Source organism: Ranitomeya variabilis, chromosome 3 (assembly GCF_051348905.1).
Source record: "Ranitomeya variabilis isolate aRanVar5 chromosome 3, aRanVar5.hap1, whole genome shotgun sequence".
Taxonomy (NCBI): Eukaryota; Metazoa; Chordata; class Amphibia; order Anura; family Dendrobatidae; genus Ranitomeya; species Ranitomeya variabilis.
In genome coordinates, this window is record NC_135234.1 from 648,037,488 (window position 1) to 648,064,981 (window position 27,494).

Consider the following 27,494-nt stretch of genomic DNA (forward strand, 5'->3'; position numbering starts at 1 on the left):
ACCTGTGTGGATTCAGGTTTTAAATTTTGGAAATACATTTTTCCTCCTTCCTCCTTTTTCTCGTGCTTATATGAGCTCTCCACCTATTCACTAATCCAGAATACTACCATGTGTCCTCTAAGGAAAAGAGGTGTGCTTAGGTATTAGATTCTAGGTGCAACTTATACCCTTGCATTATCTATAGCTAGGTTTTTGAGATCAGTCATGATAATGGGTGAAAAAAGCAGATGCCAACAGATTACTATTGCTCTAATAAAATTTATTAGGGTCAAAACTAGTGCAGAAAAGCTGCATTTGATGCTCCTAAAAGAGATGTAGCCTTCATAAAGTATCACATTCCATAATTACCCGTATTCATAGACATTTACATAGACTGCTCTAGTTATGCTTCTTGGGTTTTTTTTATATAAAATCAGGAGCAGAAATCACCTGAATTCAACACAAATATAAAGAAAGATATAAGAAAGGATAGAGACATTATTTCCAGTAATTGAACAGTATGTATAGTATTAAATAGCATGGAAGCCGATATAGTTGTAGGCTGTTACAAGTCAGCAGTGCCATTGTGTACAATTGTGCCATGTTTTGGCATCCCGTATATTCCCAAATGGTTCTGCATATTTTAACAAGGAATAATCCAAAATAAAGCAATTTACTGAAAATTAACTATTGCTATACAGGGTCTAATGCAACCTATTTTGAAAAACATAAACAAACCCAAAAATTAAAATTTAATGCTTTTGCTCTTTTTCAGGCTGTGTGACTATTCGGTGAGAATAATGCTCGCTCTCTCTCTCTCTCTCTATATATATATATAAAAAATAATCACGTGAATAAATTGAAGTTGTTATTTCTGGAATGGCCAAATAACATAACGACCCCAGAATTAAGAGGATACAGTGATTTCTTGTAGAAACAAGTGCATTATTATTCTGTGTAGTTGTTTATCAGGGACCCATCATTTTCTTTAATGACGAAGTCTCATCCTAAAAAACAGAAACAAAATAATACAGTAAATATTACTCAGATGTATAAATGTAATGTACACACGTGGATTAATAACAGAAAAACCCACAATGGTCACAGAAATAACTTGAATCTGACAAAAGTACCGTAATAATAAATAAAAGATCTATCAAAATGAACAAATGAAAGTCAGACATTGCTTTTCAACCATGCTTCCACAGAATTAAAAAAAAAATAAAGCTCATGAAATAGGCCTGGACAGAAATGATGGTGCCCTTAACTTAATATTTTGTTGCACAACCTTTTGAGGCAATCACTGCAATCAAAATCATACTAATGACAGATTGACACTTGTAGAGAGGTGAGAATCATATAAAGGTTAAGAATAGTGTTATTCCTCATGCACACACATGATAGCTTATGTCACATAGGTGATAATTGTCCTTTGTGGGACAACCGCTTTCATTTTTAACAACTTCTGCATAGTATTCGAGTATTAGGAGATGGCGGACATACCATTGGTGCCGCCTATGCAGCCACATGTGGGCCCATGAGGAAAGAGGGCCACTACCACCTTCAGAGCAGCAAGGAGCTTCAATCATTGGAGAACTATTGGACTGTAAGGGGACCATATACTGTTCTTGCACAGGGGCCCTTTTTTGTCTGTGTTTGCCACTGATGTTAAATGAATATTAGAAATTTTGTGATTTTTCTTGCCTTTCTATTTTTTTTTTACATTATTTTCTCATTTATTTACACTGGTCTCCTATTACCTAAGCTTCAATATAACATGAATGCAGTGGCCAGACTTATCTTACTTACCATTTTACTATCACCCCTTGTCTCTGTCAAGGGCTTTATAGATTGCAATTCAGCTTCAGAATTCATGCTAAACGTCTCTGTACCTTCTGTAATTTCTCCTTAGGTGTCTAGCTGTGCTGTCCACTTGGCGAAGAACTCATAACTAATTATAACCACCTACCATTTCCATGTCCAAGATTTCTCCTGTGCTGCCCCTCTTCTTTGAAATGCTCACCACTATTCTATTAAACTAATGCATAATTATTTGAGAGAGAACTCCAGAAATCCACCTCTTCAAAGGGAGCCCACCATGACAACTATCATGTCAACTATACTACCGGTCCATCTCTTTCTGTTCTATTGCTGTGTACACTTCCTCCTTGTTTAATTTTAGATCACGGAGAACCACACTGGATGGATAGTCCACTCAACCAATTCTGTCTTTATAAATACGAAATATAATCAAAACTGGCGACAATCGAATTTGGGAAAATTTACAAAAAATGTTTTATGAAATTATTGGAACTTAGTAAGCTATAGGGGTCTTTCTAAATGCCAGAAACTCACTTCTCACCTGTCCGATCATCTCGCATGCATTCTCTTTGATCTATTTCATTCTGTCCCAGGGATTCTAACACCAAGTAGGCTTGTTTTTTCCACTGTGCACTATGCCACCAAGGTGCATGTTGTTACATCATGATGTCCATCGACCATGACCTAGTCAGCACCTTGGGGGACACAAGTTTTGATGTTGTTACCAGTACTGTGCATGAGAGGCCTACTTGGCACTAGAAGCCCTAGTGAAGGAGGCTGAAGAGGATGTGCAAGACAGGGTTAACAAAAAAAGCAAAGGTGCGGAAGAGTAGATGGCAGGTTGTGGGGTGACTGCACAGGAAATTAGTGAAATGAGTATTAATTTTTTTTCACCTTTTGTCGGCCCTTTATGGCTCATCAAAATGGCAGCCAATTTGCCTCTATTTCGTTGAATTCACATGGAGCAAATTGCAAAAGATCAGTATTCCGAATTCTTGTAATATTCGAGGAGATTCAATTCTACCTGAATAAGTTTGCTAGTCTGCATTGATCACATCATTATTTAAACTTGTTTGCTGATAATTACTGGTTGAATAGTGCAATAGATACAATCTACACGTAAAGACAATGACACAATAGGAACAAGCATAAGTTTGCCAACCGGACCCTCTCTCCTTATATTTTATTGTGAGATTGTATCTCACAGTAATTTCATGTCATTGTACCTTGTACATTTTGGTACTGTGCTGCACAAAATTATTATTATTATTATTATTATTATTATCTTTTAGCTTTATTGTAGTGACCAGTTATTTTTTAAAGTAAACGTATAACATTTTAAAGAAAGATTATAATGAAAATATAAGATACTGCTGTTAACACCTAAAGGTGAGCTGTGCTTCCTCATTGTAATTATTTGTTATGTGGAAGGAAATTTCTGTGTTCTTGAGCGTGATCTGAATATAATTTGGCCCCATAGTGAGATACAAGTCTTACTACTAGCCCTATGAAAACCACTGGTAGATTATTGCTGAACCTTGTGGTGAGATGAGAAAACTACGTGCAATGACAGCTTGTCTAATACCTTATTTTAGCTGGAGGTTTCAGAAGGATAAGTAAGGGAATTACTAGAGAGAATGACATGCTTTTAGGACATTGATGTGTGAGCCGCACATGCATCCGATCTGCTGAGTAATCTACCTCTACAATTCGTACAAGTACAGTCATTTAGATTTCAATCCATTCTACCTGTTTTCATTATAAAAACATTCTTAGGTCTTCACCTCACGTTCGAAGGTCTGGACCTCATTTATACCAAGGCTCAGGTTCTTCCTTCTTTACCCAACTAAAAAAACAGCAAGAACAGAAGATATAACACAAATGAAATTATTATTTTTCTCCCCAGCAATAGAACAGATAAAGGACATTAATGGACTGATCTTGCGAGATTTGGAACACTGATTGGGTTAAGATTGCCAGAGAAGTTTCTTTCACGGCAGTTCTTTGAAGCTGATAGAATCAAACCCAATAAGTATTACATAGCAGCTCATGCAGCAGATGGAGTCAGTGTGACCATGGTACAAAGTAGCAGAAATCCCCATCAATGCATAGGAAGTTCTGAGTGCTCACATTGACAAGTATCTGCATCCAATTCAGGACCGGACTAGGAATGAAAGTCCACCCTGTCTGTCATCTCACAGCAGTCCATGCATGTAATTAGTGAGTGCATACCCTCACAATATATTCATAAAGAAAACATATGAGCAGACACACAAACACATTATACACTTGTCCAATTGCAAATACTAAATATACACACACACTTGCACTTATCACATTAGGCTATGTTTACATGTTTGCTTCTTTTTTGTTTTTTGTTGTTGTTCTGCAACCAAAACATGATATCTTGGCAGTAACAAAGCTGCAGCCAAAACACAGATTTTGCTGCTTTTCTTGCTGTTTTGTGCTACATTTTTCAGGATCCCAAAGTGCAGCTTCGTTTCTACCTTGCAAGCATGAATAATACAAGGTCTTAGGTCACCAAAGCAAAACATATGTGAAACCATAAAAGATTTTTGGAAAAAAGAGCAATGTGCTCAAATTATTTAGTGGAAAAAGTTTTTTATGTCTGAAAAAAATAGTGGCTATTCTGAACAAAACAGCTGGATTCATATATGAAGCGCCATGGTAAACTAAGGCTACATGAGTTCATGAAAATTACACAATTGCAAATGTAAAAAGAGCAGGGGGAAGTTGCATTGATCGAGCATTGTCTACCTAACACATTGGTATGGCATTGAGTTGGTAGGGCATTGTTTCCTTTCATACATTGGTAGGGCATTGAGTTGGTAGGGCACTGCTTACTTTCACACATTGGTAGGGCACTGAATTGGAAGGGCGCTGTTTACTTAAACACATATGACTAATTTAATTAAACTTTACTAATACTAATATCCATGCTCATGTGAGAATACAAAAACATTATGGTATAAACTTGGGGGAATCACAAAAATAAATGGGTTTCACATCCTGCTGTACCTGCATTTTTTGTCACCAAAAACGCTGCAAAAACTGATGGTAGCATCTTTGCTGCAATTTTTTTCTGCTTTTTTGCATTTATTCATGACTTTCTATGGGTGAAAAAATGCTTCAAATATGCTGAAAGAAGTGTTGTGCTGCAGATTCCAAAAAGCTTCTCTGACCTCACAAGTGGATCTCAGTCAGGTAAGCTGCTATGACTTCACAATTGTATCTCAGTCAGGTAAGCTGCTGTGACCTCACAAGCGGATCTCAGGCAGATAAGCTGCTGTGACCTCACAAGTGGATCTCAGTCAGGTAAGCTGCTGTGGCCTCACAAGTAGATCTAAGTCAGGTAAGCTGCTGTGACCTTACAAGCAGATTTCAGTCAGGTAAGCTGCTGTGACCTTACAAGCAGATTTCAGTCAGGTAAGCTGCTGTGACCTTACAAGCAGATTTCAGTCAGGTAAGCTGCCATGACGTCAAAAGTGGATCTCGGTCAGGTAAGCTGCTGTGACTTCACAAGTGGATCTCGGTCAAGTAAGCTGCTGTGACCTCACAAGTGGATCTCAGTCAGATAAGATGCTGTGACCTCACAAGTGAATCTCAGGCAGATAAGCTGCTGTGACCTCACAAGTGGATCTCAGTCAGGTAAGCTGCTGTGACCTCACAAGTGGATCTCAGTCAGATAAGCTGCTGTGACCTCACAAGTGGATCTCAGTCAGGTAAGCTGCTGTGACCTCACAAGTGAATCCCAGTCAGGTAAGCTGCTGTGACCTCACAAAGGGATCTCAGGTAAGCTGCTGTGACCTAACATGTGGATCTCAGTCAGGTAAGCTGCTGGGACCTCAGAAGTGGATCTCAGTCAGATAAGATGCTGTGACCTCACAAGTGAATCTCAGGCAGATAAGCTGCTGTGACCTCACAAGTGGATCTCAGTCAGGTAAGCTGCTGTGACCTAACAAGTGGATCTCAGGCAAGATAAGCTGCTGTGACCTCACAAGCGGATCTCAGTCAGGTAAGTTGCTGTGTCCTCACAAGTGGATCTCAGTCAGGTAAGTTGCTGTGACCGCACAAGTGGATCTCAGGTAAGCTGCTGTGATCTTACAAGTGGATCTCAGTCTGCCAAATTGCTCTGATATAACAGAAAGTTGTCAGTCATGTAAGCTGATGTGATATCTCAACAGGATCTCAGACAAATCTGCTGGTGTAATATCACAAAGGGCTGCCAGTCATGTAAGCTTCTAGGACATTGCAATGGGTTTCCAATCATGTCAGCTGCTATGATATCACAGTTGGTGTTAAACTGTTTTCACTGGACAATCATCTTATCACTTATAAAGGTGCTAACTTACTGATCTGTGGGTGTCCGACCACTGGGACTAGCACTGATTGTCAGAATAGGACATTTGTATTCCTGATGGATAACTTTTATCTATGTTACAAAAGTTCCCTGTTATGACAATCGGTGCAGGTTCCATCAGTTGGTCACCGATCAATAAGTTATCATATGACCTGTGTTAGCCACTTTTACAAAACAAATTGCCCTCTGTCATGTAGACTTTGGTGGTATCACAAGAAGATCTCAGACCTTAAGCTCCTGTCTAATCACAAGTGGATGTCAGTCATATAAGTTATGTAGTGATGAGCGAGTGTACTCGTTGCTCGGGTGGTCTCCGAGTATTTATGACTGCTCGAAGATTAAGTTTTCATCGCCACAGCAGCATTATTTACAACTATTAGCCAGCTTGATTACATGTGGGGATTACCTAGCAACCAGGCAACCCCCACATGTACTCAGCCTGGCTAACAGCTGTAAATCATTCAGCTGCCGTGATGAAAACTAAATCTCCGAACACTAACAAACACTCGGAGGTCACCCAAGCGTGCTCGCTAAAACCCGACCAACGAGTACACTCGCTCATCACTAATAAGGTGGTGTGACATCACAAGGGGCTGTCAGTCATGTAAACTGCTGTGACATCAAAATTGGTTTTCAGTCATGTTAAAAGGGATTGTCAAGTGAAAGCAAGTTTTCACCTATCAACAGGAAAGGTGACAATTTGCTGATTGGTGGGTGTTCGACCACTAGGACTAGCACCGATTGGCAGAACAGGAAATGTGCATCCCTTAATGGATAACTTTCATCCCTGTTACAAATGGAGCAGCAGGTCAGATGCCATTCAATCTTTATAGTAAAAATGCCAAGCAAAATACTCAGCAGCCCAAGAATAAATGGGGCGGTAGTCAAAAAAGTGACCAGTTTTGCCAAACAGTGCAGGCCCCAGCGGTTGGATTCCACTGATCAAAAGTTATGACCTGAGCAATGGATAGGTGAGACTTTTTTATTTTCCCCGGATACCCCATTGAAGTCAAGAAAACTGCCATGACCACAGCATTTCAGTCTATCCAAATTATTTTATTTGAAATTACAAACTGCAGTGATTTCAATTCCCAAAGCTTACTTAATCAATGCAAAGTAATATCTAGTGGGTTTTTTGGCTTTACTGTACCTTATTTCTTGGTTGAAAAGGGCAGTCTTCATTAGGTAGATTGATGCATTAGTAATACCCAAAGCTGTGAATCCAAGCAAAGGCACCAACTGCAGAGAGCACAAGAAAGTAAAATTATTTTATCGTTTCAAACGATGTATCAAATACAATTTTTGGTTACATAAGATATAATATGAAGAGACATTATTATTTTTCCAAAATCAGAGTGTCTCATTATTTTATTAGTTGTATAGTACTGACATATTCTGTACTTTTGTATGGAGATTATCAATGCTGGGCTTCACAATCTAAATTCCCATATATCACACACACTTTTCACACATACTTGTACATACACCCCAATGCCAGTTTCAAAAGAAGCAATTCACCATTGAGTAATAATACAAGAACCAGAAATATTTGGGTATTACCCACCATTAGGCTCTATGGTATGTGGATAATAGGAAAGGTAATGTACACATAAGGGGTGGCACATGGGTTGGTGAGACATTAAAGGGAACTGGTCACCAGGTTAGGCCCATACGAGTTACGACCAACACCTTTCACGGCTTATATACAGCATTCTATATTGCTGTATATAAGGCCCCAATCCGACCTGGAAGAGAACAAAAATAACTTTTATTACACTCCCCTGCAGAGTGGTCCGGTCGGATGGGTGTCGCAGTCCGGCCCGAGGGGCGCTTCCCATCTTCTTGCGATGCCGCCCTCCTTCTTGGTTCAAGTGGATGACGCGTTCCTGCATCATCCACACAGTCTCCTCGGCACCACGCTCCAGCGCAGGCATACTTATCTGCCCTGGTGAGGGCAGAGCAAAGTACTGCAGTGCGCAGGAATCGGGAAAGGTCAGAGAGGCCCAGCGCCTGCGCACTGAAGGATGATAAAAATTATTTTTTTTCTCTTCCAGGTCAGGGACTTATATACAGCATTATAGAATGCTGTATATAAGCCCAGAAAGGCCTTGGCCATAACTCGTACCGGCCAAACCTGGTGACAGGTTCCCTTTAACATTAGGGACAATCCTGATTAGGTACACGTTGTCGTGGTGGGATGGTCTTTACACTTTTTTTTTCAAAATAGTGTGAACTACCGTAAGTACCCTATGTTATTTACATGTACTAATACTATTTATTTATTAACTGCAGGGTATTTGTTCTTTGGTTTTATACTAGATTTTGTATGTTAATGGCCACAGTGTGAATGTTCACTATACATTGCAATTATACCAACAGGTGTGCCAGCCCATTTTTTTCAGTTTTGCTTTAGTACCTTGTACTTTATACATATGATGCATAACCCCCCTTTTTGGGTTAGGCATCTTATCTATTTAGCTTCCCACAGCAGATGTAAAACAGTCAGTTCTGACAGTGTTGTAACATGGGCACAATTTAGTGTATATGTTGTAAAGAAGTGAGAAGTTGTCTGACTCCCCCTGAAGACTTTTAAATTGTAATGAACTTTTGATGTGCTGTTGATTGTGCAGTACAGTTATGGGAGTTAGTATTATTTTGCTGTTCTGAGCTATGGAGATTAAGCAACTGAGAAAGAAAGGGTTATCAGCTGACCAACCCAGATGGTAGGAGCAGTTGCAAATGAATGATGGAGCAGTTCCTTGCTGGGTTTAGCCCTTTGAAGTTAGTAATTAGGTAAAGAAGAAGGTGACACTGCTAGACCATAATTTGGTAGTGTGTGCTAAGGAGGAGATCTGGAAACACAGGTAGCCAGTCTTAAAAGTAGGGGCGTCGCTAGCGTCAAAGATCAGGGGCTCTAGCCCCAAATGTTATGAACAGAGCCCCAGATGTCCTGCGACTGCTGCGTTGAACTGTGTCGCGTGACCTGCTACTGTACATAAGTTCTACCTATTCATTCAGTAAATAACCCTTTATTTTTGTACCCCTGAGTTACTCCTCCTTTATGAGGTTACTGGGTCCTGATTTACTGTGTCATCCAGCAATAAGTGGTCAGAGAGTAGAATCAAGAAAAGAGACAACACACAAAGACAAACCTAGAGACCGGTTTAACTGGTGTTTAGGGTTGCAGAGCAACACCTCGACCCACGGAACCCTTACAATGTGGTGGCCACATTGCCTGCCCTTCCCATGTATCTTTAAAGGATTTTATAATAATTTAACCCTGCTACAGTAGAATCATAAGTCTGTACACTAAGATGGATCTGTACACTAAGATGGGTCTGTACTAGGGACCTGCAAATGCAAACTTACTCTATGGCATTTCAGTAATTCACAAAATAAGATCAGTGCAGTGTGTGGTTGACTATAACATAAAAGTAGACTGGATACTTCTAAATTACAGAGATAGGTCCAATGCTTTATTATTAAAGTAAAACTCCTTCTAAAAATGGAGTTTCCCACTGTACTTTCCATAGGGGACCTTTATTTTTTTACTGCACTGTTTGTCAAGCAGTGGCCAAATATGTTCAGGATAGTGCTAAGCTCAAAATGTTACCGCAATGACAGCCATCTTACAGATGTCGGGCATTGCTACTTACTATTTGGTGCAGTGAGCTGCCATGATGTGTCAACGCCACATTATGGTTCATAGTATGCCAAAATTCCAACATATTTAAGCATTTCTCCACAACTCTAAAGGGCAGAAAATTGTTTTCTGTGTGTAATATTTTCTTAAAAATTGCATTGTGAATGGATTGGTCAACACTCACCAATTCAAAATTGTGAATTGCATTTCTTTGAGAGTAGACATCCTGCTCAGAGTCAATCTTGAGACTAGTCTGGAGAAGTTAGCAATCTTAGTTATAGTGAATGGCACCAATATAAATGCTAGTGGTCATCAAAATGACCTGAATCATATAATCAGTAAAGATATAGCCGTTCTACGAATTTGGACTGAAAAGTCACACATATGGGGGAGGAGAGAGATCAAATTTTTTTCACATCACTTTGGGGTGCTGCCTATTTTTGATTCTTTGTATCTTGGGGAGTTGCATTTACACTGCATGATTATATGGAACGAGCGCTCCTACTCTTTTCCTGATAAACAGAGTAAACGGATTGCCAGTCACCCAATAAATGAGTTAATTTCAATGAGGTGAAATTATTTTGAACCTCTTCACGATGGGGCCAATTTCCTTTTTTCACATTTTTATTTTTAACTCTCCTTCTTCTCAGAGCCATAACTCTTTTATTTTTCTTTCCACATAGACATATGGAGGGTTTGTTTTTTAGCGGAACGTGTTGCATTTTTGAATGACACCATTTATTTCAGAGCATAGTGTACTGGAAAACGGAAAAAAAATTCTAAATGGTGAGAAACTGTGAAAAAAATGCAATTCGGACATTGCTTTTTGGGAATTGTTTTTACGGTGTACACTTTGTGGTAAAAATAACCTCGCAATATGATTCTGCTCATCAGTACAATTACAGCAATAACAAGCATGTTACTTTTTTTAAAAAATTTGAGTGGTTTCGTCTTCATTTTTTTTTATGGAGCTAGGTGATGGCTTATTTTTTTATGGAGAAAAACAATGTTTTTATTGATATTTTGGGATAGATTTGACATTTGCCACAGCATCGCTGCATATAGTCAAAATCATGGTCACAGCATCGCTGCATATAGTCAAAATCATGGTCACAGCATCGCTGCATATAGTCAAAATCATGGTCTCTTTTGAAGCTCGGCCACAGTCAGGGTTTCAAAAAAGGTCCACTCTGACTCTTCACCAGACCCCCTGTCGTCATTGCAACCATTTGGTGACCCAGGATCACGTCACGGGCGTGACAATGGGCCCCCCATGCAAGTGTCAGAGATTGACAACGGCATTTAATAGGTTACAATTGCAGTTGGAGCTCCACTTCACCCACGATTGTTAGAGGCAGGTCTTTGTGATAACATAAAGCCATGACCTGATGGGTATGGGGCGAGCTCATCTCTCCGAGCCCGCTCTATATACCTGCTCACGACTTGCGCAGTAAATGTACGGTGCATGTGGTGAAGAAGCTAAGTTCATTCTCAGCATTATATCATCCTGCATAAAGAGAACAAGTGCTGCTGAGACCAATGACGGCCTTCTGTTCACAAGATAGTCTCCCAACAATCGTTCTGTGCACATGGGCGGCACAGTTGGCCTGTCTAAGCACACTCTTAAATACTGCTGATCAGCATGCAATGTAAACGAGCACTCAGTTGTTTCCTGAGGTCTTCTTCACCCAATCACTGAAAACACAGTGCTGCTCTTTTTCTATATATACAGCATATGTGCGTCAGAATGAAGTTAACCTTGAGAAAACTTATTATATATGATATATTATTATATCAAAGAAACTTTCTTTTACAATTGAAAGAATGAAATTAATTTTCTTCCCACCATGTAATTGTGTTATTGAAGACTTTGACGTCACAGCTGTAAATAATTAAGTTACAGAACCATAGGTTTTATTATAAGCTCTCGGTGGATTCTGACTTTTTTATTACTTATTTTTAGCAGCAGCTTCTTTGCAACAGATTTGCAAGCAACTGTAAATAGTTGAGAGTTACAAAATGTTCATATGTCACATAACAAACTTACACCTATTGTGTTTTACTGCAGGGGGTTGTAATGGACTTCAATAAAAAGAAATATTTTATATAAACCATTCAAGTTACATTAATTTTTTGTCTTGCACAATAATACAATATATAGTGGCTTACGAAAGAATTCAGTCCCCTTCAAATTTTTCATATTTTGCTACTTCACAACCTGGAACTTGTAAAGAACATGCCTACAACTGCGAACATTTGGTTTTCTTTTTATTGTGAAGAAAATAGGACAAAATAACTAAAAACGTCAGTGTGCATAACTTTTCACCCTCTTAAAATCAGTACTTTGTAGAGTCTCCTTTTGCGGCAATTACAGCTGCAAGTCACTGGATAATTCTCGATGAGCTTCCCACATCTTGCAACAGGAATTTTTGTCCATTCCTCAAGGTAAAACTGCTCCAGCTCCTTCACGTTAGATGGTTTCCTCTGTTGAACAGCAATCTTTAAGTCTGGCCACAGATTCTCATTTGGATTATGATCTGAGCTTTGACTAGGCCACTCCAAAACATTTACACTTTTCCCCTTAAACCACTGTAGTGTTGCTTTAGCAGTATGCAGTATGGTCATTGTCTTGTTGGAAAGTGAACCTATGTCCCAGTCTAACTTCATTGACAGACTAAAACAGGTTTTTCTCAAGAATATTCTCATGTATTTCACACCATCTTCCCCTTGACTTTTCCCAGTGCCTGCTACCGAAAAACATCCCCACAGCATGATGCTGCCACCTCCATGTTTCACTGTGGGGACAGTGTTCTTCTGGTGATGAGCTGTATTGGTTTGGCACCAGACATGGCGTTTACGTTGGTGGCAAAAAAGTTCAATTTTGATGTCATCTGACCATACCACCTTCCTCCATACATTTGGGGAGTCTCCCAAATGTCTTTTGGCAACCTCAAAATGAGCCTTCCAGTTTTTGTGTGTAAGTAAAGGCTTTTTACTGCCCAATCTTCCATAAAGGCCATCTCTATAGAGTGTACGGCTTATTGTGTTTGTATGGACAGATACTCCAGCCTCTACTTGGGAACTCTGCACCTCCTTCAGGGTTACCTTTGGTCTCTTTGCTGCCTCTCTGATTAATGCCCTCCTTGCCTGGGCTGAGATTTTTGGTGAATGGCCCTCTCTTGTAAGATTTGTTGTGGTACCATGTTCTTTCCATTTAATGATAATGGATTTGATGGTGCTCGGTGGATCATCAGAGATTGAAAAAAAAGAAATAAGCAAAGAAAAAGATATGCACACTAGTGGGATCAACCAACTATAATATATTTTATTAAACACTTAATTACAAAGGGCAACAACAAAGACACATAATATAAAAACATTTAAAAGTCAAAAAAGACCAACCTAGGTCCCCCCAGGACAAGTTTAGATGTGAAAAACAGACCAGTATGAGAATATACAAAGATAATATAGGCAAAACATATACAAAAAAATATATATAATTAAGCTAGACAGCAAGTTAAGTACAAATAATCACCATCTTGTGCTGCCAGCTGACCTCAGCCAAATACTACCAGTCTGTATAAATAGCAATAAACCATCAAAGTTGACAGGAGCAGACCAAATATCAAAAATAGACGGCAATAATCCTATACTATATAATATGTCTGAAACCTGCCTCAATACTAATGCACTAAAAAATAGTATATAATATCAAAGTTACCCTAATCCCAACCCAAAAGGGATGTTATCAGAATAGCCAAAAAGGTGTAACAATCATCTCCATGAAAAATTCCCAAACAGTGGGCATACATGTAAATTGTGCAAATAGCAAAGCTAAAGTGCATTTGGAAGTTACCAAAAAGAGTCCATAGGGGGGGACCAAGGCCCCACGCGTATCGACGCTACTAGAGCATCTTCATCAGGGGTAGGTTGTGAGGGATATGTCCAAAGCGTGTCCCTTATATATACTGTACATAAATCATAAGTCAAATAAGAATCACCTGTAAGGAGGCTGTGGCGTGTGCGATCAGTCCACCATATGAAAAGCCGAGTGGACTTCCGGATATGCGCCAACATCACTACAGAATGCGCGGCTGCGCACACTGATACCAGACGGACCCGCAGCGAGTCAGTGCTCAAGCGTGGGGATTACCATGGAGATATGGACGCCTAGTGGTCTAGGATGCACCAACTGCGCATGCGTTTAAAGGAGCAATGCTAGTAAATCGGTTGCCTTTCATGTTACGACAATAAGAAGATATTCACTGCGCTCACATGCCCAGAGCACAGCATATCCAGGCGTAAGCAAGGCAGACGAAAATAAGGGATAGAGAAGACATGACATCCGAATATCATTTCGTAAACACAGAGCGCATGCGCTACTCAATAAATAATAAAGGCATTTATATTTTGATTGTCCCCACAAGGGTAAAAGGCAATTGATGCTGGCAAGGTCGTAAAACATCACACTTACGTGATATTTACATACAAACTGGATGATTATGCTAAGTATACCCGCAGCAAGTCTGCGCAAGCGCGGAGATTACCATGGAAATATGGGCGCCTCGCAATCTGAGATGCATCAAAAGCGCATGCACCAAATAAAGAATATTACTAATCGACCAGTTATCTTTTATGTTCTGATCGTAAGTAAAACATTCCCCATAAATACATATTCCGAGCACAGCGTATCCAGATATCAACAGGACAGCCGAGCTCTTGAGTCAATAGGAAATGGAATGAACATGGCGTCCGATAATATCCCATATGTACTAGGCACATAAGCTAGTCAATGAGCAAAATAGATGCTATTATTTGTACGACAAGAAGTGGCCTAGGTCATTGATATTGATATAAGTCCCAAAGTATCACGCTTTAGGTGGTGTTTAGAAACTGCATATAGAGGATGCGCATGTATCCACAATTCCCACCATGGTTCCCCGCCGCTTACAAGTGCTATAGATCGCCCTACCTATAGAGTCCATACATCACTTAATGCGCCTGTAAATACAGGCTTTTTTCCTTGGTATATACCCATAAACAAAAAACACGATCAAAAGCGTATGCACTAGCCAATAAGCACAAATATAGAAAAGAGCTAGTACTATTTGCATTATGAGGATGATCAAAGCCTTTGACCACAAATAAGAGGAACAACAGCCCAGGACCCATAAATGCAGATGTATTTCAGGCATATATTCATATGAATGTCCCCCTATATACCCAAGCAAATATACCTTAAAGGACACATATATTAGAGCTTAATCATAATGGTGAAAAATATACATCGAATGACTAAAGTGCATTACGTATTTTATTTAGAATAGAATGATCATGGATATAATATCCAGAAGAGACCCAAGTTAAAAATTCAGTTGTATGCAAGTCATGAATGACAATATCATTTAGAGCGCCAAATAATGCAATAAAGCCTGAATCAATAGATGATATAGAGGATAATAAAAAAGTGATGTACTAAAGATATCCAGATCCACTAAAAAGGGGGGGGCCCTAATAGGGATATAAAGGCCCATATCGTCATGGTAAACACATGTAAGATGTAGATGACCCCACACCATACAGGGAGAGTACGGGCAACGGCGAGCAATAGTCTCAAACAATCCAAAAGTAGAAGTGGAACGAGCCTCTTGGACCAAAGTTACAAAGAATATGGAATGCAAAAGCCGAACGCGTACATATCTATGGGGAAAGTTGTAGGCCCAAACTGAGGGAGTATATACTACGCAGGTCAAGCATATGCACATAAATAAGTGGGATTTGTCCATTAGTTATCAAACACATCCGCTCCCCAAGCCACCCCCTCTAACCAGCATTTAGCTAGAAAATGGAAAACACACAAATGAAACAGTCAAAATTCAGCTATTTCAAAAGAAGACTGGGTGCAGCTGGCAGCAAGGTACAAACAGGTGGACAAAGAATGCTTCATATTAGTTCATAGGTCCCCGGGGTCCTTATGTCGATCCAAACTGTCATTGTATGAGGTAGAGAATGGAGCCATCATATTTAGGATATTAGAATTTTTTTTTGCATAGATAAAGCAAACCTTACGTCTGTTTGTAGAAGCCTGTGAAAAGAAGCTCCTCATTGATACCCACCGGGGCCCGACTATTCAAATTATAGATCCACTTCAATTCTCTCCTCAGTAGATCTAAAGTAATATTGCCACCCCTAATATCCGGTTTAACCCCTTCTAAGCCCATAACCTTAATGCCCTCTATAGAGTCACTCTGATCATCAGAGATTGTCAACCGATGCTGATAAGCAATACACAGAATATAGCATACATATATCTGTGTCCACATACGGGGAAAATATCACAGAAAGAACATGAAAAATCCGTGCACCCATCAATATCAAAACCTATAAAGAAAATTATTGCACAAGAGAAGGATTCAAGTATCAATTATAAATCTTTATTGAATTATAAAATATAAAAAGAGAAAATCAAAAAAATCAAAAGAATGCTATGAAGGTGACGCTGCACCATAGCCGCAGGACAGAGGATATAGTAGAAAAGCTTAAATCATTACACCATAACAACCAGGAGCGTGAGTGCTTACATAACCCGAGATAATGAAGAGCTCGGCTGGGGCAAAATATCCAGATCAGCACAAACACATGAGATATGGAGAAATAACTCACAAAATTAAAGCATAAATACCTCCGACCTGCGGCGCCACCCCTACGCGCGTTTCGGCGTGCGTGCCTTCTCCCCCGGAAGAAGGCACGCACGCCGAAACGCGCGTAGGGGTGGCGCCGCAGGTCGGAGGTATTTATGCTTTAATTTTGTGAGTTATTTCTCCATATCTCATGTGTTTGTGCTGATCTGGATATTTTGCCCCAGCCGAGCTCTTCATTATCTCGGGTTATGTAAGCACTCACGCTCCTGGTTGTTATGGTGTAATGATTTAAGCTTTTCTACTATATCCTCTGTCCTGCGGCTATGGTGCAGCGTCACCTTCATAGCATTCTTTTGATTTTTTTGATTTTCTCTTTTTATATTTTATAATTCAATAAAGATTTATAATTGATACTTGAATCCTTCTCTTGTGCAATATTCATCAGAGATTGGTATCTTTTTTTATAACTCAACCCTGACTTGTACTTCTCAACAACTTTGTCACTGAATTGTTTGGAGATCTGTTTGGTCTTCATAGTGTTGCAGCCTCTGTGGCCTTTCAGAAAAGGTTTCTATATACTGACAGATCATGTGACATTGAGATTGCACACAGATGGACTTCCTTTCACTGCATGTGACTTATGAAGGTAATAGCTTGCACCAGAAATTTTTAGAGCTTCATACCAAAAATGTTGAATACATATGCACATGCCAATTTTCGATCCCATAAATTTAATTTCTGCTTATATTTTTCTTACTCCACTTCACCAACTTATACTATTTAGTGCTGGTACATCACACACAAAGCGGAATGCAAGAATATTTAAACACAGGTTGTAATGTAACAAAATATTTGAAAATCCAATGGCGGAGTGTTGAATAGGGTTGAGCGAAACGGGTCGGCCATTTTCAGAAGTCGCCGACTTTTGGCAAAGTCGGGTTTCATGAAACCCGACTCGACCCCTGTGTGGGGTCGGCCATGAGGTCGGCGATCTTCTGAATCTGGTATCGGAATTCCGATACCGAGTTTCGATATGTTTGCGATATCGGGAATCAGTATCGGAATCCATATTTAAGTGTAAAATAAAGAATCAAAATAAAAAATATTGATATACTCACCCTCGGACGCGCCCTGGTACTAACCGGCAGCCTTCCTTCCTAAGAATGAGTGCGTGAATGACCTGCGGTGACGTCGCAGCTTGTGATTGGTCGCGAGCGGTCACATGGGTGGTCACGCGACCAATCACAAGCCGCGACGTCATCTAAGGTCCTTCACGCGCTCATTCTTAGGAAGGAAGGCTGCCGGAAAGAAGCAGGGCGCGTCCGAGGGTGAGTATATACCTAATAGGAATATACTCACCCTCGGACGCACCCTGCTTCTTTCCGGCAGCCTTCCTTCCTAAGAATGAGCGCGTGAAGGACCTTAGATGACGTCGCGGCTTGTGATTGGTCGCGTGACCGCCCATGTGACCGCTTGCGACCAATCACAAGCCGCGACATCACCGCAGGTCATTCACGCGCTCATTCTTAGGAAGGAAGGCTGCCGGTTAGTACCAGGGCGCGTCCGAGGGTGAGTATATCAATATTTTTTATTTTGATTCTTTATTTTACACATTAATATGGATCCCAGGGCCTGAAGGAGAGTTTCTTCTCCTTCAGACCCTGGGAACCATAGTATCCCATTGCACTGCATTGGGTTTCGTGTTTCGGCCGACCCCGACCCTGACTTTTTTATAGGATCGGCCGATTTCACTCAACCCGACTTTTGAGAAAGTCGGGTTTCGTGAAACCCGACCCGATCCTATAAAAATAAAAGTCGCTCAACCCTAGTGTTGAATACTTTCGCAAGTCACTATATATTACAGTTGCATATGCATGTTCTCTGTTTAGTTTTCAATTTTTACAGTGTCATATCCCATCTAGTTAATACCTGAAATATAACAGCAATTATTACATAGATATTAACTGAGTGTGATATGTGGTCCATGGATGGAGGGAACACAAAACACAAGTTTATTTTCTCCTGCAAGTCACAGGTAGGAGCAAGCATCAGGAATGGGGTGGTGTATTTAGGCTATTTTCTTATGTGCTACTACTTGCTTATCTTTATGGCCTCTTTCCATTATAACACTAATTTATTGACATTTACTATAGACAACTCACACATGTAATCTGATTGAAAAATGCAGCAAAAATGCAGCTATTTGATGCATTTTATAGACAGTATTTTTACTGCAAAGAGTGAAGGTTTTGGCTGCTGAAAAAAAAGCTGCAAAAATGCCATATATGAACATACTCTGATTGGCAAATACTTCCAGTTACCAACAGAAGTGGTTGTCAGATGGAGAAATTCTGGATAGCTTAATGTAGCACTGCCGCTGCCCTGTTACCACACTACCACGCTCAATACAGCCTTCAGTTGTGGTCTATTACAGAACAGTAGAAACTAGGGAATGGCACCTTCAGGTAAATTAAACTTAGCGTCAAACAGATCTTTATAACTCTGGACATCAGCTGCATTTCGAGCTTTGCCCAAGGTTACGCTTTTCCTGAGCGTTTTACATTTACTTACTAGACTAACAGTAACAGATACATACCATGAAAGCAAATTTTTCCTTTATTTGCCATCGGGAACTTTATTTTTCTTTTTTTTCTACACTGATCAGTCACAATCAAAATTGTTAGCCCCAAGCAAGAATATTGTGTGAGGGGTTTTATTTTGATAATGTCATGAAGCTATTTGGAGAAGCCAGTGGCTACATAGAGGCATTGACACTGCCGAGTTGAAATAAATCATATTCCAGTAAGTGAAAAACCTAAACAGTGCGGTTTACTTAAAAGATCACTCTAAGAAAAGTGTTAATTATATCAAAAAGTCAAATAGAAGCTCAGATGACAAACTTGTGCCCAATTTCACTTTTAGGCCACTTTCACATGTTCAGTATTTAGTCAGTATTTTACATCAGTATTTGTAAGCCAAAACCAGGAGTGGAACAATCAGAGGAGAAGTATAATAGAAACACGTCACCACTTCATTATTTTTCACCCACTTCTGGTTATGAGGGAGCCAATGTTTAATTCATGCTGCCTGTGTATAGGTCAGCATTAGTGTTGAGCATTCCGATACCGCAAGTATCGGGTATCGGCCGATACTTGCGGGAATCGGAATTCCGATACCGAGATCCGATACTTTCGTGGTATCGGGAATCGGAATCGGAAGTTTCCAGTGTATGGTTCCCAGGGTCTGAAGGAGAGGAAACTCTCCTTCAGGCCCTGGGATCCATATAAATGTGTAAAATAAAGAATTAAAATAAAAAATATTGATATACTCACCTGTCCGGAGGCCCCTGGACTTTACCGCCGTAACCGGGAGCCTTCTTTGCTTAAAATGCGCACGTTTAATGGTTTCCGTGACGTCACGGCTTCTGATTGGTCGCGTGCCGCCCATGTGACCGCGACGCGACCAATCACAACAAGCCGTGACGTAATTTTCAGGTCCTGATGCCTAATTCTAGGCATTCAGGATTTGAAAATTACGTCACGGCTTGTGATTGGTCGCGTCGCGGTCACATGGGCGGCACGCGACCAATCAGAAGCCGTGACGTAATTTTAAAATGCGCGCGTTTACTGCCTCCCGTGACGTCACGGCTTGTGATTGGTCGCGTCGCCCATGTGACCGCGACGCGACCAATCACAAGCCGTGACGTAATTTTCAGGTCCTGATGCCTAATTCTAGGCATTCAGGACCTGAAAATTACGTCACGGCTTGTTGTGATTGGTCGCGTCGCGGTCACATGGGCGGCACGCGACCAATCAGAAGCCGTGACGTCACGGAAACCATTAAACGCGCGCATTTTAAGCAAAGAAGGCTCCCGGTTACGGCGGTAAAGTCCAGGCTGCGTCGGAGAGGTGAGTATATCAATATTTTTTATTTTAATTCTTTATTTTACACATTAATATGGTTCCCAGGGCCTGAAGGAGAGTTTCCTCTCCTTCAGACCCTGGGAACCATCAGGATACCTTCCGATACTTGAGTCCCATTGACTTGTATTGGTATCGGGTATCGGTATCGGATTAGATCCGATACTTTGCCGGTATCGGCCGATACTTTCCGATACCGATACTTTCAAGTATCGGATGGTATCGCTCAACACTAGTCAGCATGAATCATGAGATAGCTGCTCTTTAAGACCGCTGTTTGAACTTGTAGACACAGATGAAATGGTATATGAACACAAAAGAAGAGATATTTTTTTCTGTAGGTCCTATCCTTGGTTTTGACCTAGAAATAATGGTCCAAAATATTGACCAAAATACACAAGTGTTAATGAGGGCTTACAATGTTCCTATATAACTATGAATAAAGTCTATTGGCAGGCATGTTTTTGCTTGCTTCCTAATTCACACTTTAGTTTTTACCGTAGGTGTGCATGCAGCGCCCCAGAGTCCTGGTCGTTGCAGTACTGTGGCTCCGCCGCTAAGGGGGGCTATGGTACGTCTGATGGCACTGAAGGAGTTCATCTGACCAGGTATCACAGACACCAATACATTTCACAGTCTGGCCTCCAGGGGGAGCTAAGGGTACTATTCATTAGGCCACTCCTCACAGTCTGGTAAAACTGGGGGTTAGGCAGGAAGTTAGAGAGAACGCTGACTGGGTTGGAACCAGGCAACACCTTGTGGCAGAGGGTGTTGTAGGGGAAGATTCGGTAGGGTCCCTGTCAGGGGTGGGATCCTGACAGAGGCCTGGCAATCAGAGAGAAAGCTACGGGACCGCGCCTGCACTTCATAGCGGCGGTGCCCTAAGAAAGGACAAGAAGCGAGATTTATTGTGCTGAGTGAGAAACGAGATCAACGCAACATGGAGAAATACCAGTAGGAGTCGTGCAGTTAGACCGAGGCAACATCCTACTGAGGCGTAAATAACCGGTGGCCGGAACGCCGAGTGTTACGACCCCAATGGCGAGGGTCTCAGAGATATCAGCAAGTCTGCAAAGTACAAAAATCCAGCTCATAGGGCAGTGGTAACTGGGTTGACCATATATCTACTCCTAACGCCAACCCTAGAAGTAGCCGGGGAACATGCCTACGTTGGTCGCTAGATGTCTCGCGCCAGCTGGAGAGCTAACTACCCCTAGAAGAGGAAAACAAAGACCTCTCTTGCCTCCAGAGAAAGGACCCCAAAAGTAGGATACAAGCCCCCCACAAATAATAACGGTGAGGTAAGAGGAAATGACAAACACAGAGATGAACTAGGTTTAGCACAGAGAGGCCCACTTACTAATAGCAGAATATAGTAAGATAACTTATATGGTCAACAAAAACCCTATCAAAAATCCACGCTGGAGATTCAAGAACCCCCGAACCGTCTAACGGCCCGGGGGGAGAACACCAGCCGCCCTAGAGCTTCCAGCAAGGTCAGGATACAGATAATATACAAGCTGGACAAAAAATGCAAACAATAACGAATTGCAAAAAGCAAAAAAGCAGACTTAGCTTAATCAAGCAGGAACCAGGATCAGTAGACAAGAGCACTACAGATTAGCTCTGATATCAACGTTGCCACGCATTGAACTGAATGTCCAGGGAGCTTATATAGCAACACCCCTGACCTAACGACCCAGGTGAGCATAAAAGGAATGACTGACAAACCCAGAGTCAAATCACTAGTAGCCACTAGAGGGAGCCAAAGAGTAAATTCACAACAGTACCCCCCCCTTAGTGAGGGGTCACCGAACCCTCACCAAGACCACCAGGGCGATCAGGATGAGCGGCGAGAAAGGCACGAACTAAATCGGCCGCATGCACATCAGAGGCGACCACCCAGGAATTATCCTCCTGACCATAGCCCTTCCACTTGACCAGGTACTGAAGCCTCCGCCTGGAGAGACGAGAATCTAAGATCTTCTCCACCACGTACTCCAACTCGCCCTCAACCAACACCGGAGCAGGAGGCTCAGCAGAAGGAACCACAGGCACAACGTACCGCCGCAACAAGGACCTATGAAATACGTTGTGACTGGCAAACGACACCGGAAGATCCAGGCGAAAGGATACAGGATTAAGGATCTCCAATATCTTGTAAGGACCAATGAATCGAGGCTTAAATTTGGGAGAGGAGACCTTCATAGGAACAAATCGAGAAGACAGCCATACCAAATCCCCAACACGAAGTCGGGGACCCACACCGCGGCGGCGGTTGGCAAAACGCTGAGCCTTCTCCTGTGACAACTTCAAGTTGTCCACCACATGATTCCAGATCCGCTGCAACCTATCCACCACAGAATCCACCCCAGGACAGTCAGAAGGCTCCACATGTCCCGAGGAAAAACGAGGGTGGAAACCAGAGTTGCAGAAAAATGGCGAAACCAAGGTGGCAGAACTAGCCCGATTATTAAGGGCAAATTCAGCCAACGGCAAGAAGGTCACCCAATCATCCTGATCAGAAGAGACAAAACACCTCAAATACGCCTCCAGAGTCTGATTAGTTCGTTCCGTTTGTCCGTTAGTCTGTGGATGAAAAGCGGACGAAAACGACAAATCTATGCCCATCCTACCACAAAAGGATCGCCAGAACCTGGAAACAAACTGGGATCCTCTGTCCGACACAATATTCTCAGGAATGCCGTGCAAACGAACCACGTTCTGGAAGAACACAGGAACCAGATCAGAAGAGGAAGGCAGTTTGGGCAAAGGAACCAGATGGACCATCTTGGAGAAACGATCACATATCACCCAGATGACAGACATGCCCTGAGACACCGGAAGATCCGAAATGAAATCCATAGAGATGTGTGTCCAAGGTCTCTTCGGGACAGGCAAGGGCAAGAGCAACCCGCTGGCATGAGAACAGCAAGGCTTAGCTCGAGCACAAGTACCACAGGACTGCACAAATGACCGCTCATCTCTTGACAAGGAAGGCCACCAAAAGGACCTGGCCACCAGATCTCTGGAGCCAAAAATTCCCGGGTGCCCTGCCAACACTGAGGAATGAATCTCGGAAATGACTCTGCTGGTCCATTTAGCAGGCACAAACAATCTGTCAGGTGGACAAGAGTCAGGCCTACCAGCCTGAAATCTCTGCAACACACGTCGCAGATCTGGAGAAATAGCTGACAGGATAACTCCTTCCTTAAGAATACCCACAGGTTCAGCGACTCCAGGAGCATCAGGCACAAAGCTCCTAGACAGAGCATCGGCCTTCACATTCTTAGAACCTGGTAAATACGAAACCACAAAGTCAAAACGGGAGAAAAACAATGACCAGCGGGCCTGTCTAGGATTCAGGCGTTTAGCAGACTCGAGGTACATCAGATTTTTGTGATCAGTCAAGACCACCACACGATGCTTAGCACCCTCGAGCCAATGACGCCACTCCTCAAATGCCCACTTCATGGCCAACAACTCCCGATTGCCCACATCATAATTTCGCTCTGCCGGCGAAAACTTCCTAGAGAAAAAGGCACAAGGTCTCATTCATAGTAGAGCAACCAGGGCCTCTCTGCGACAAAACGGCCCCTGCCCCAATCTCCGAAGCATCCACTTCAACCTGAAAGGGAAGTGAGACATCAGGCTGGCACAAAACAGGCGCTGAAGTAAACCGGCGCTTCAACTCCTGGAAAGCCTCCACGGTAGCAGGAGCCCAGTTAGCCACATCAGAGCCTTTCTTGGTCATATCCGTCAACGGTTTAACAACGCTAGAAAAATTAGCGATAAAACGACGGTAGAAGTTAGCAAAACCCAAGAACTTCTGAAGACTCTTAACTGACGAGGGTTGAGTCCAATCATGAATAGCTCGAACCTTGACTGGGTCCATCTCCACAGCAGAAGGGGAAAAAATGAACCCTAAAAAGGGAACCTTCTGTACACCAAAGAGACACTTTGAGCCTTTAACAAACAAAGAATTTTCACGCAAAATCTTGAAAACCATCCTGACCTGTTCCACATGCGAGTCCCAATCATCAGAAAAAAACAGAATATCATCCAGATAAACGATCAAAAATCTATCCAGATACTTCCGGAAAATGTCATGCATAAAGGACTGAAAAACTGAAGGTGCATTAGAGAGCCCAAATGGCATCACCAAGTACTCAAAATGACCTTCGGGCGTATTGAATGCGGTTTTCCATTCATCTCCTTGCTTAGTGCGCACAAGGTTGTACGCACCACGAAGGTCTATCCTGGTGAACCACTTGGCACCTTTAATCCGGGCAAACAAGTCTGACAACAACGGCAAAGGATACTGAAATTTGACAGTGATCTTATTCAAAAGCCGATAGTCAATACAAGGCCTCAAAGATCCGTCCTTTTTAGCCACAAAAAAGAATCCCGCACCAAGAGGGGAAGAAGAAGGACGGATATGCCCCTTCTCCAGAGACTCCTTGATATATGAACGCATCGCGGCATGTTCAGGTACCGACAGATTAAACAGTCTTCCCTTAGGAAACTTACTGCCTGGAATCAAATCTATTGCACAGTCACATTCCCTATGAGGAGGCAATGCACTTGACCTAGACTCGCTGAAGACATCCTGATAATCAGACAAATACGCCGGAACTTCCGAAGGCGTAGAAGTAGCAATAGACACGGGCAGGGAATCTCCATGAATTCCATGACAGCCCCAACTTGACACTGACATTGCCTTCCAGTCCAAGACTGGATTATGGGTCTGTAACCATGGCAACCCCAAAACAACCAAATCATGCATCTTATGCAGAACAAGAAAACGTATCACCTCCCGATGTTCAGGAGTCATGCACATGGTAACCTGTGTCCAAAACTGCGGCTTATTTTCTGCCAATGGCGTAGCGTCAATACCCCTAAGAGGGATAGGATTTTCTAATGGCTCAAGAACAAAACCGCAACGCTTGGCAAATGACAGATCCATAAGACTCAGGGCAGCACCTGAATCCACAAACGCCACGACAGGATACGATGACAGTGAGTAAATCAAAGTCACAGATAGAATGAACTTAGGTTGCAAATTACCAATGGCGACAGGACTAATAACCTTAGTAAGACGCTTAGAGCATGCTGAGATAACATGTGCAGAATCACCACAGTAGTAACACAAGCCATTCTGGCGTCTATGAATTTTCCGCTCATTTCTAGTCAGGATTCTATCACATTGCATTAAATCAGGTGCCTGTTCAGATAACACCATGAGGGAATTTGCGGTTTTGCGCTCCCGCAACCGCCGGTCAATTTGAATCGCCAGGGCCATGGAATCATTCAGACCTGTGGGAATGGGAAAACCCACCATCACATTCTTAATGGCTTCAGAAAGGCCATTTCTAAAATTTGCAGCCAATGCACACTCGTTCCACTGGGTCAGCACGGACCATTTCCGAAATTTTTGGCAATACACCTCAGCCTCGTCCTGGCCCTGAGACATAGCCAGCAAGGCTTTTTCTGCCTGAATCTCAAGATTGGGTTCCTCATAAAGCAAACCGAGCGCCAGAAAAAACGCATCAATATCAGCCAATGCCGGATCTCCTGGCGCCAGCGAGAAAGCCCAATCCTGAGGGTCGCCCCGTAAAAAAGAAATAACAATTTTCACTTGCTGAGCGGAGTCTCCAGAGGAACAGGGTCTCAGGGACAAAAACAATTTACAATTATTCCTGAAATTTCTAAACTTAAATCGGTCTCCGGAAAACAGTTCAGGAATCGGTATCTTAGGTTCTGACATAGGATTTCTGGTAACATAATCTTGTATGCCCTGCACACGAGCAGCAAGCTGGTCCACACTTGTAATCAAGGTCTGGACATTCATGTCTGCAGCAATCACAAGCCACTCAAAGGTAAAGGGGAAAAGAAAAAAAAAAATGAGAGAGAGAAAAAAAACCTCAGAACTTTCTTTCTTATAATCCCACTTCTGCAATGCATTTAACATTTAGTACTGGCCTGGCAAACTGTTATGACCCCAATGGCGAGGGTCTCAGAGATATCAGCAAGTCTGCAAAGTACAAAAATCCAGCTCATAGGGCAGTGGTAACTGGGTTGACCATATATCTACTCCTAACGCCAACCCTAGAAGTAGCCGGGGAACATGCCTACGTTGGTCGCTAGATGTCTCGCGCCAGCCGGAGAGCTAACTACCCCTAGAAGAGGAAAACAAAGACCTCTCTTGCCTCCAGAGAAAGGACCCCAAAAGTAGGATACAAGCCCCCCACAAATAATAACGGTGAGGTAAGAGGAAATGACAAACACAGAGATGAACTAGGTTTAGCACAGAGAGGCCCACTTACTAATAGCAGAATATAGTAAGATAACTTATATGGTCAACAAAAACCCTATCAAAAATCCACGCTGGAGATTCAAGAACCCCCGAACCGTCTAACGGCCCGGGGGGAGAACACCAGCCGCCCTAGAGCTTCCAGCAAGGTCAGGATACAGATAATATACAAGCTGGACAAAAAATGCAAACAATAACGAATTGCAAAAAGCAAAAAAGCAGACTTAGCTTAATCAAGCAGGAACCAGGATCAGTAGACAAGAGCACTACAGATTAGCTCTGATATCAACGTTGCCAGGCATTGAACTGAAGGTCCAGGGAGCTTATATAGCAACACCCCTGACCTAACGACCCAGGTGAGCATAAAAGGAATGACTGACAAACCCAGAGTCAAATCACTAGTAGCCACTAGAGGGAGCCAAAAAGTAAATTCACAACAGCCGAGGAAGTACAGAGCTCTAGGCATTACTTCAAACCAACGGCAGGACAGAGAGCTATAGGCTGGCTGTCTCACCTACATCACCTACGCAGACATAGGGGGCAACCTTTGGAGAGGGGCGACTCTAGGGTCCCGGAAGAGCTCCGAGCCTTCCCGTCATACGGGTGCGTCCTACCATAAGATCTGGGGGACGAGATTAAGAAGAACATCAGAATCGAGTTGTTGTGAGGGAACACGAGGAACAGACACAACAGTTGTGGGGTACTATCCCGTAAGCACAGCAGGGGAGGACCACAACACACAAACGCTAGAAGGAAGGCACAGATTTCCACCTGCAACCGGAACTCTGGAGGTGCC

The 27,494-nt window shown here is 42.2% G+C and overlaps 1 long non-coding RNA gene across 3 annotated transcripts in view; it reads right to left on the reverse strand.

Moving 5' to 3' along the window:
• Positions 1 to 223: 223 nt before the first annotated feature.
• Positions 224 to 27,494, reverse strand: part of LOC143818454 (uncharacterized) — a 59,054-nt gene continuing 31,783 nt past the window's right edge. The window contains exons 1-4 of one of the 3 annotated variants that reach the window (XR_013224555.1): positions 13,826 to 13,861; positions 7,332 to 7,420; positions 3,585 to 3,646; positions 224 to 986 (exon numbers count right to left, since the gene is read on the reverse strand). This is a non-coding gene — a long non-coding RNA (uncharacterized LOC143818454). Of the gene's footprint in view, positions 987 to 3,549; positions 3,647 to 7,331; positions 7,421 to 13,825; positions 13,862 to 27,494 lie in introns of those variants that run through there. The other 2 variants (XR_013224554.1, XR_013224556.1) reach the window with 2 other exon arrangements.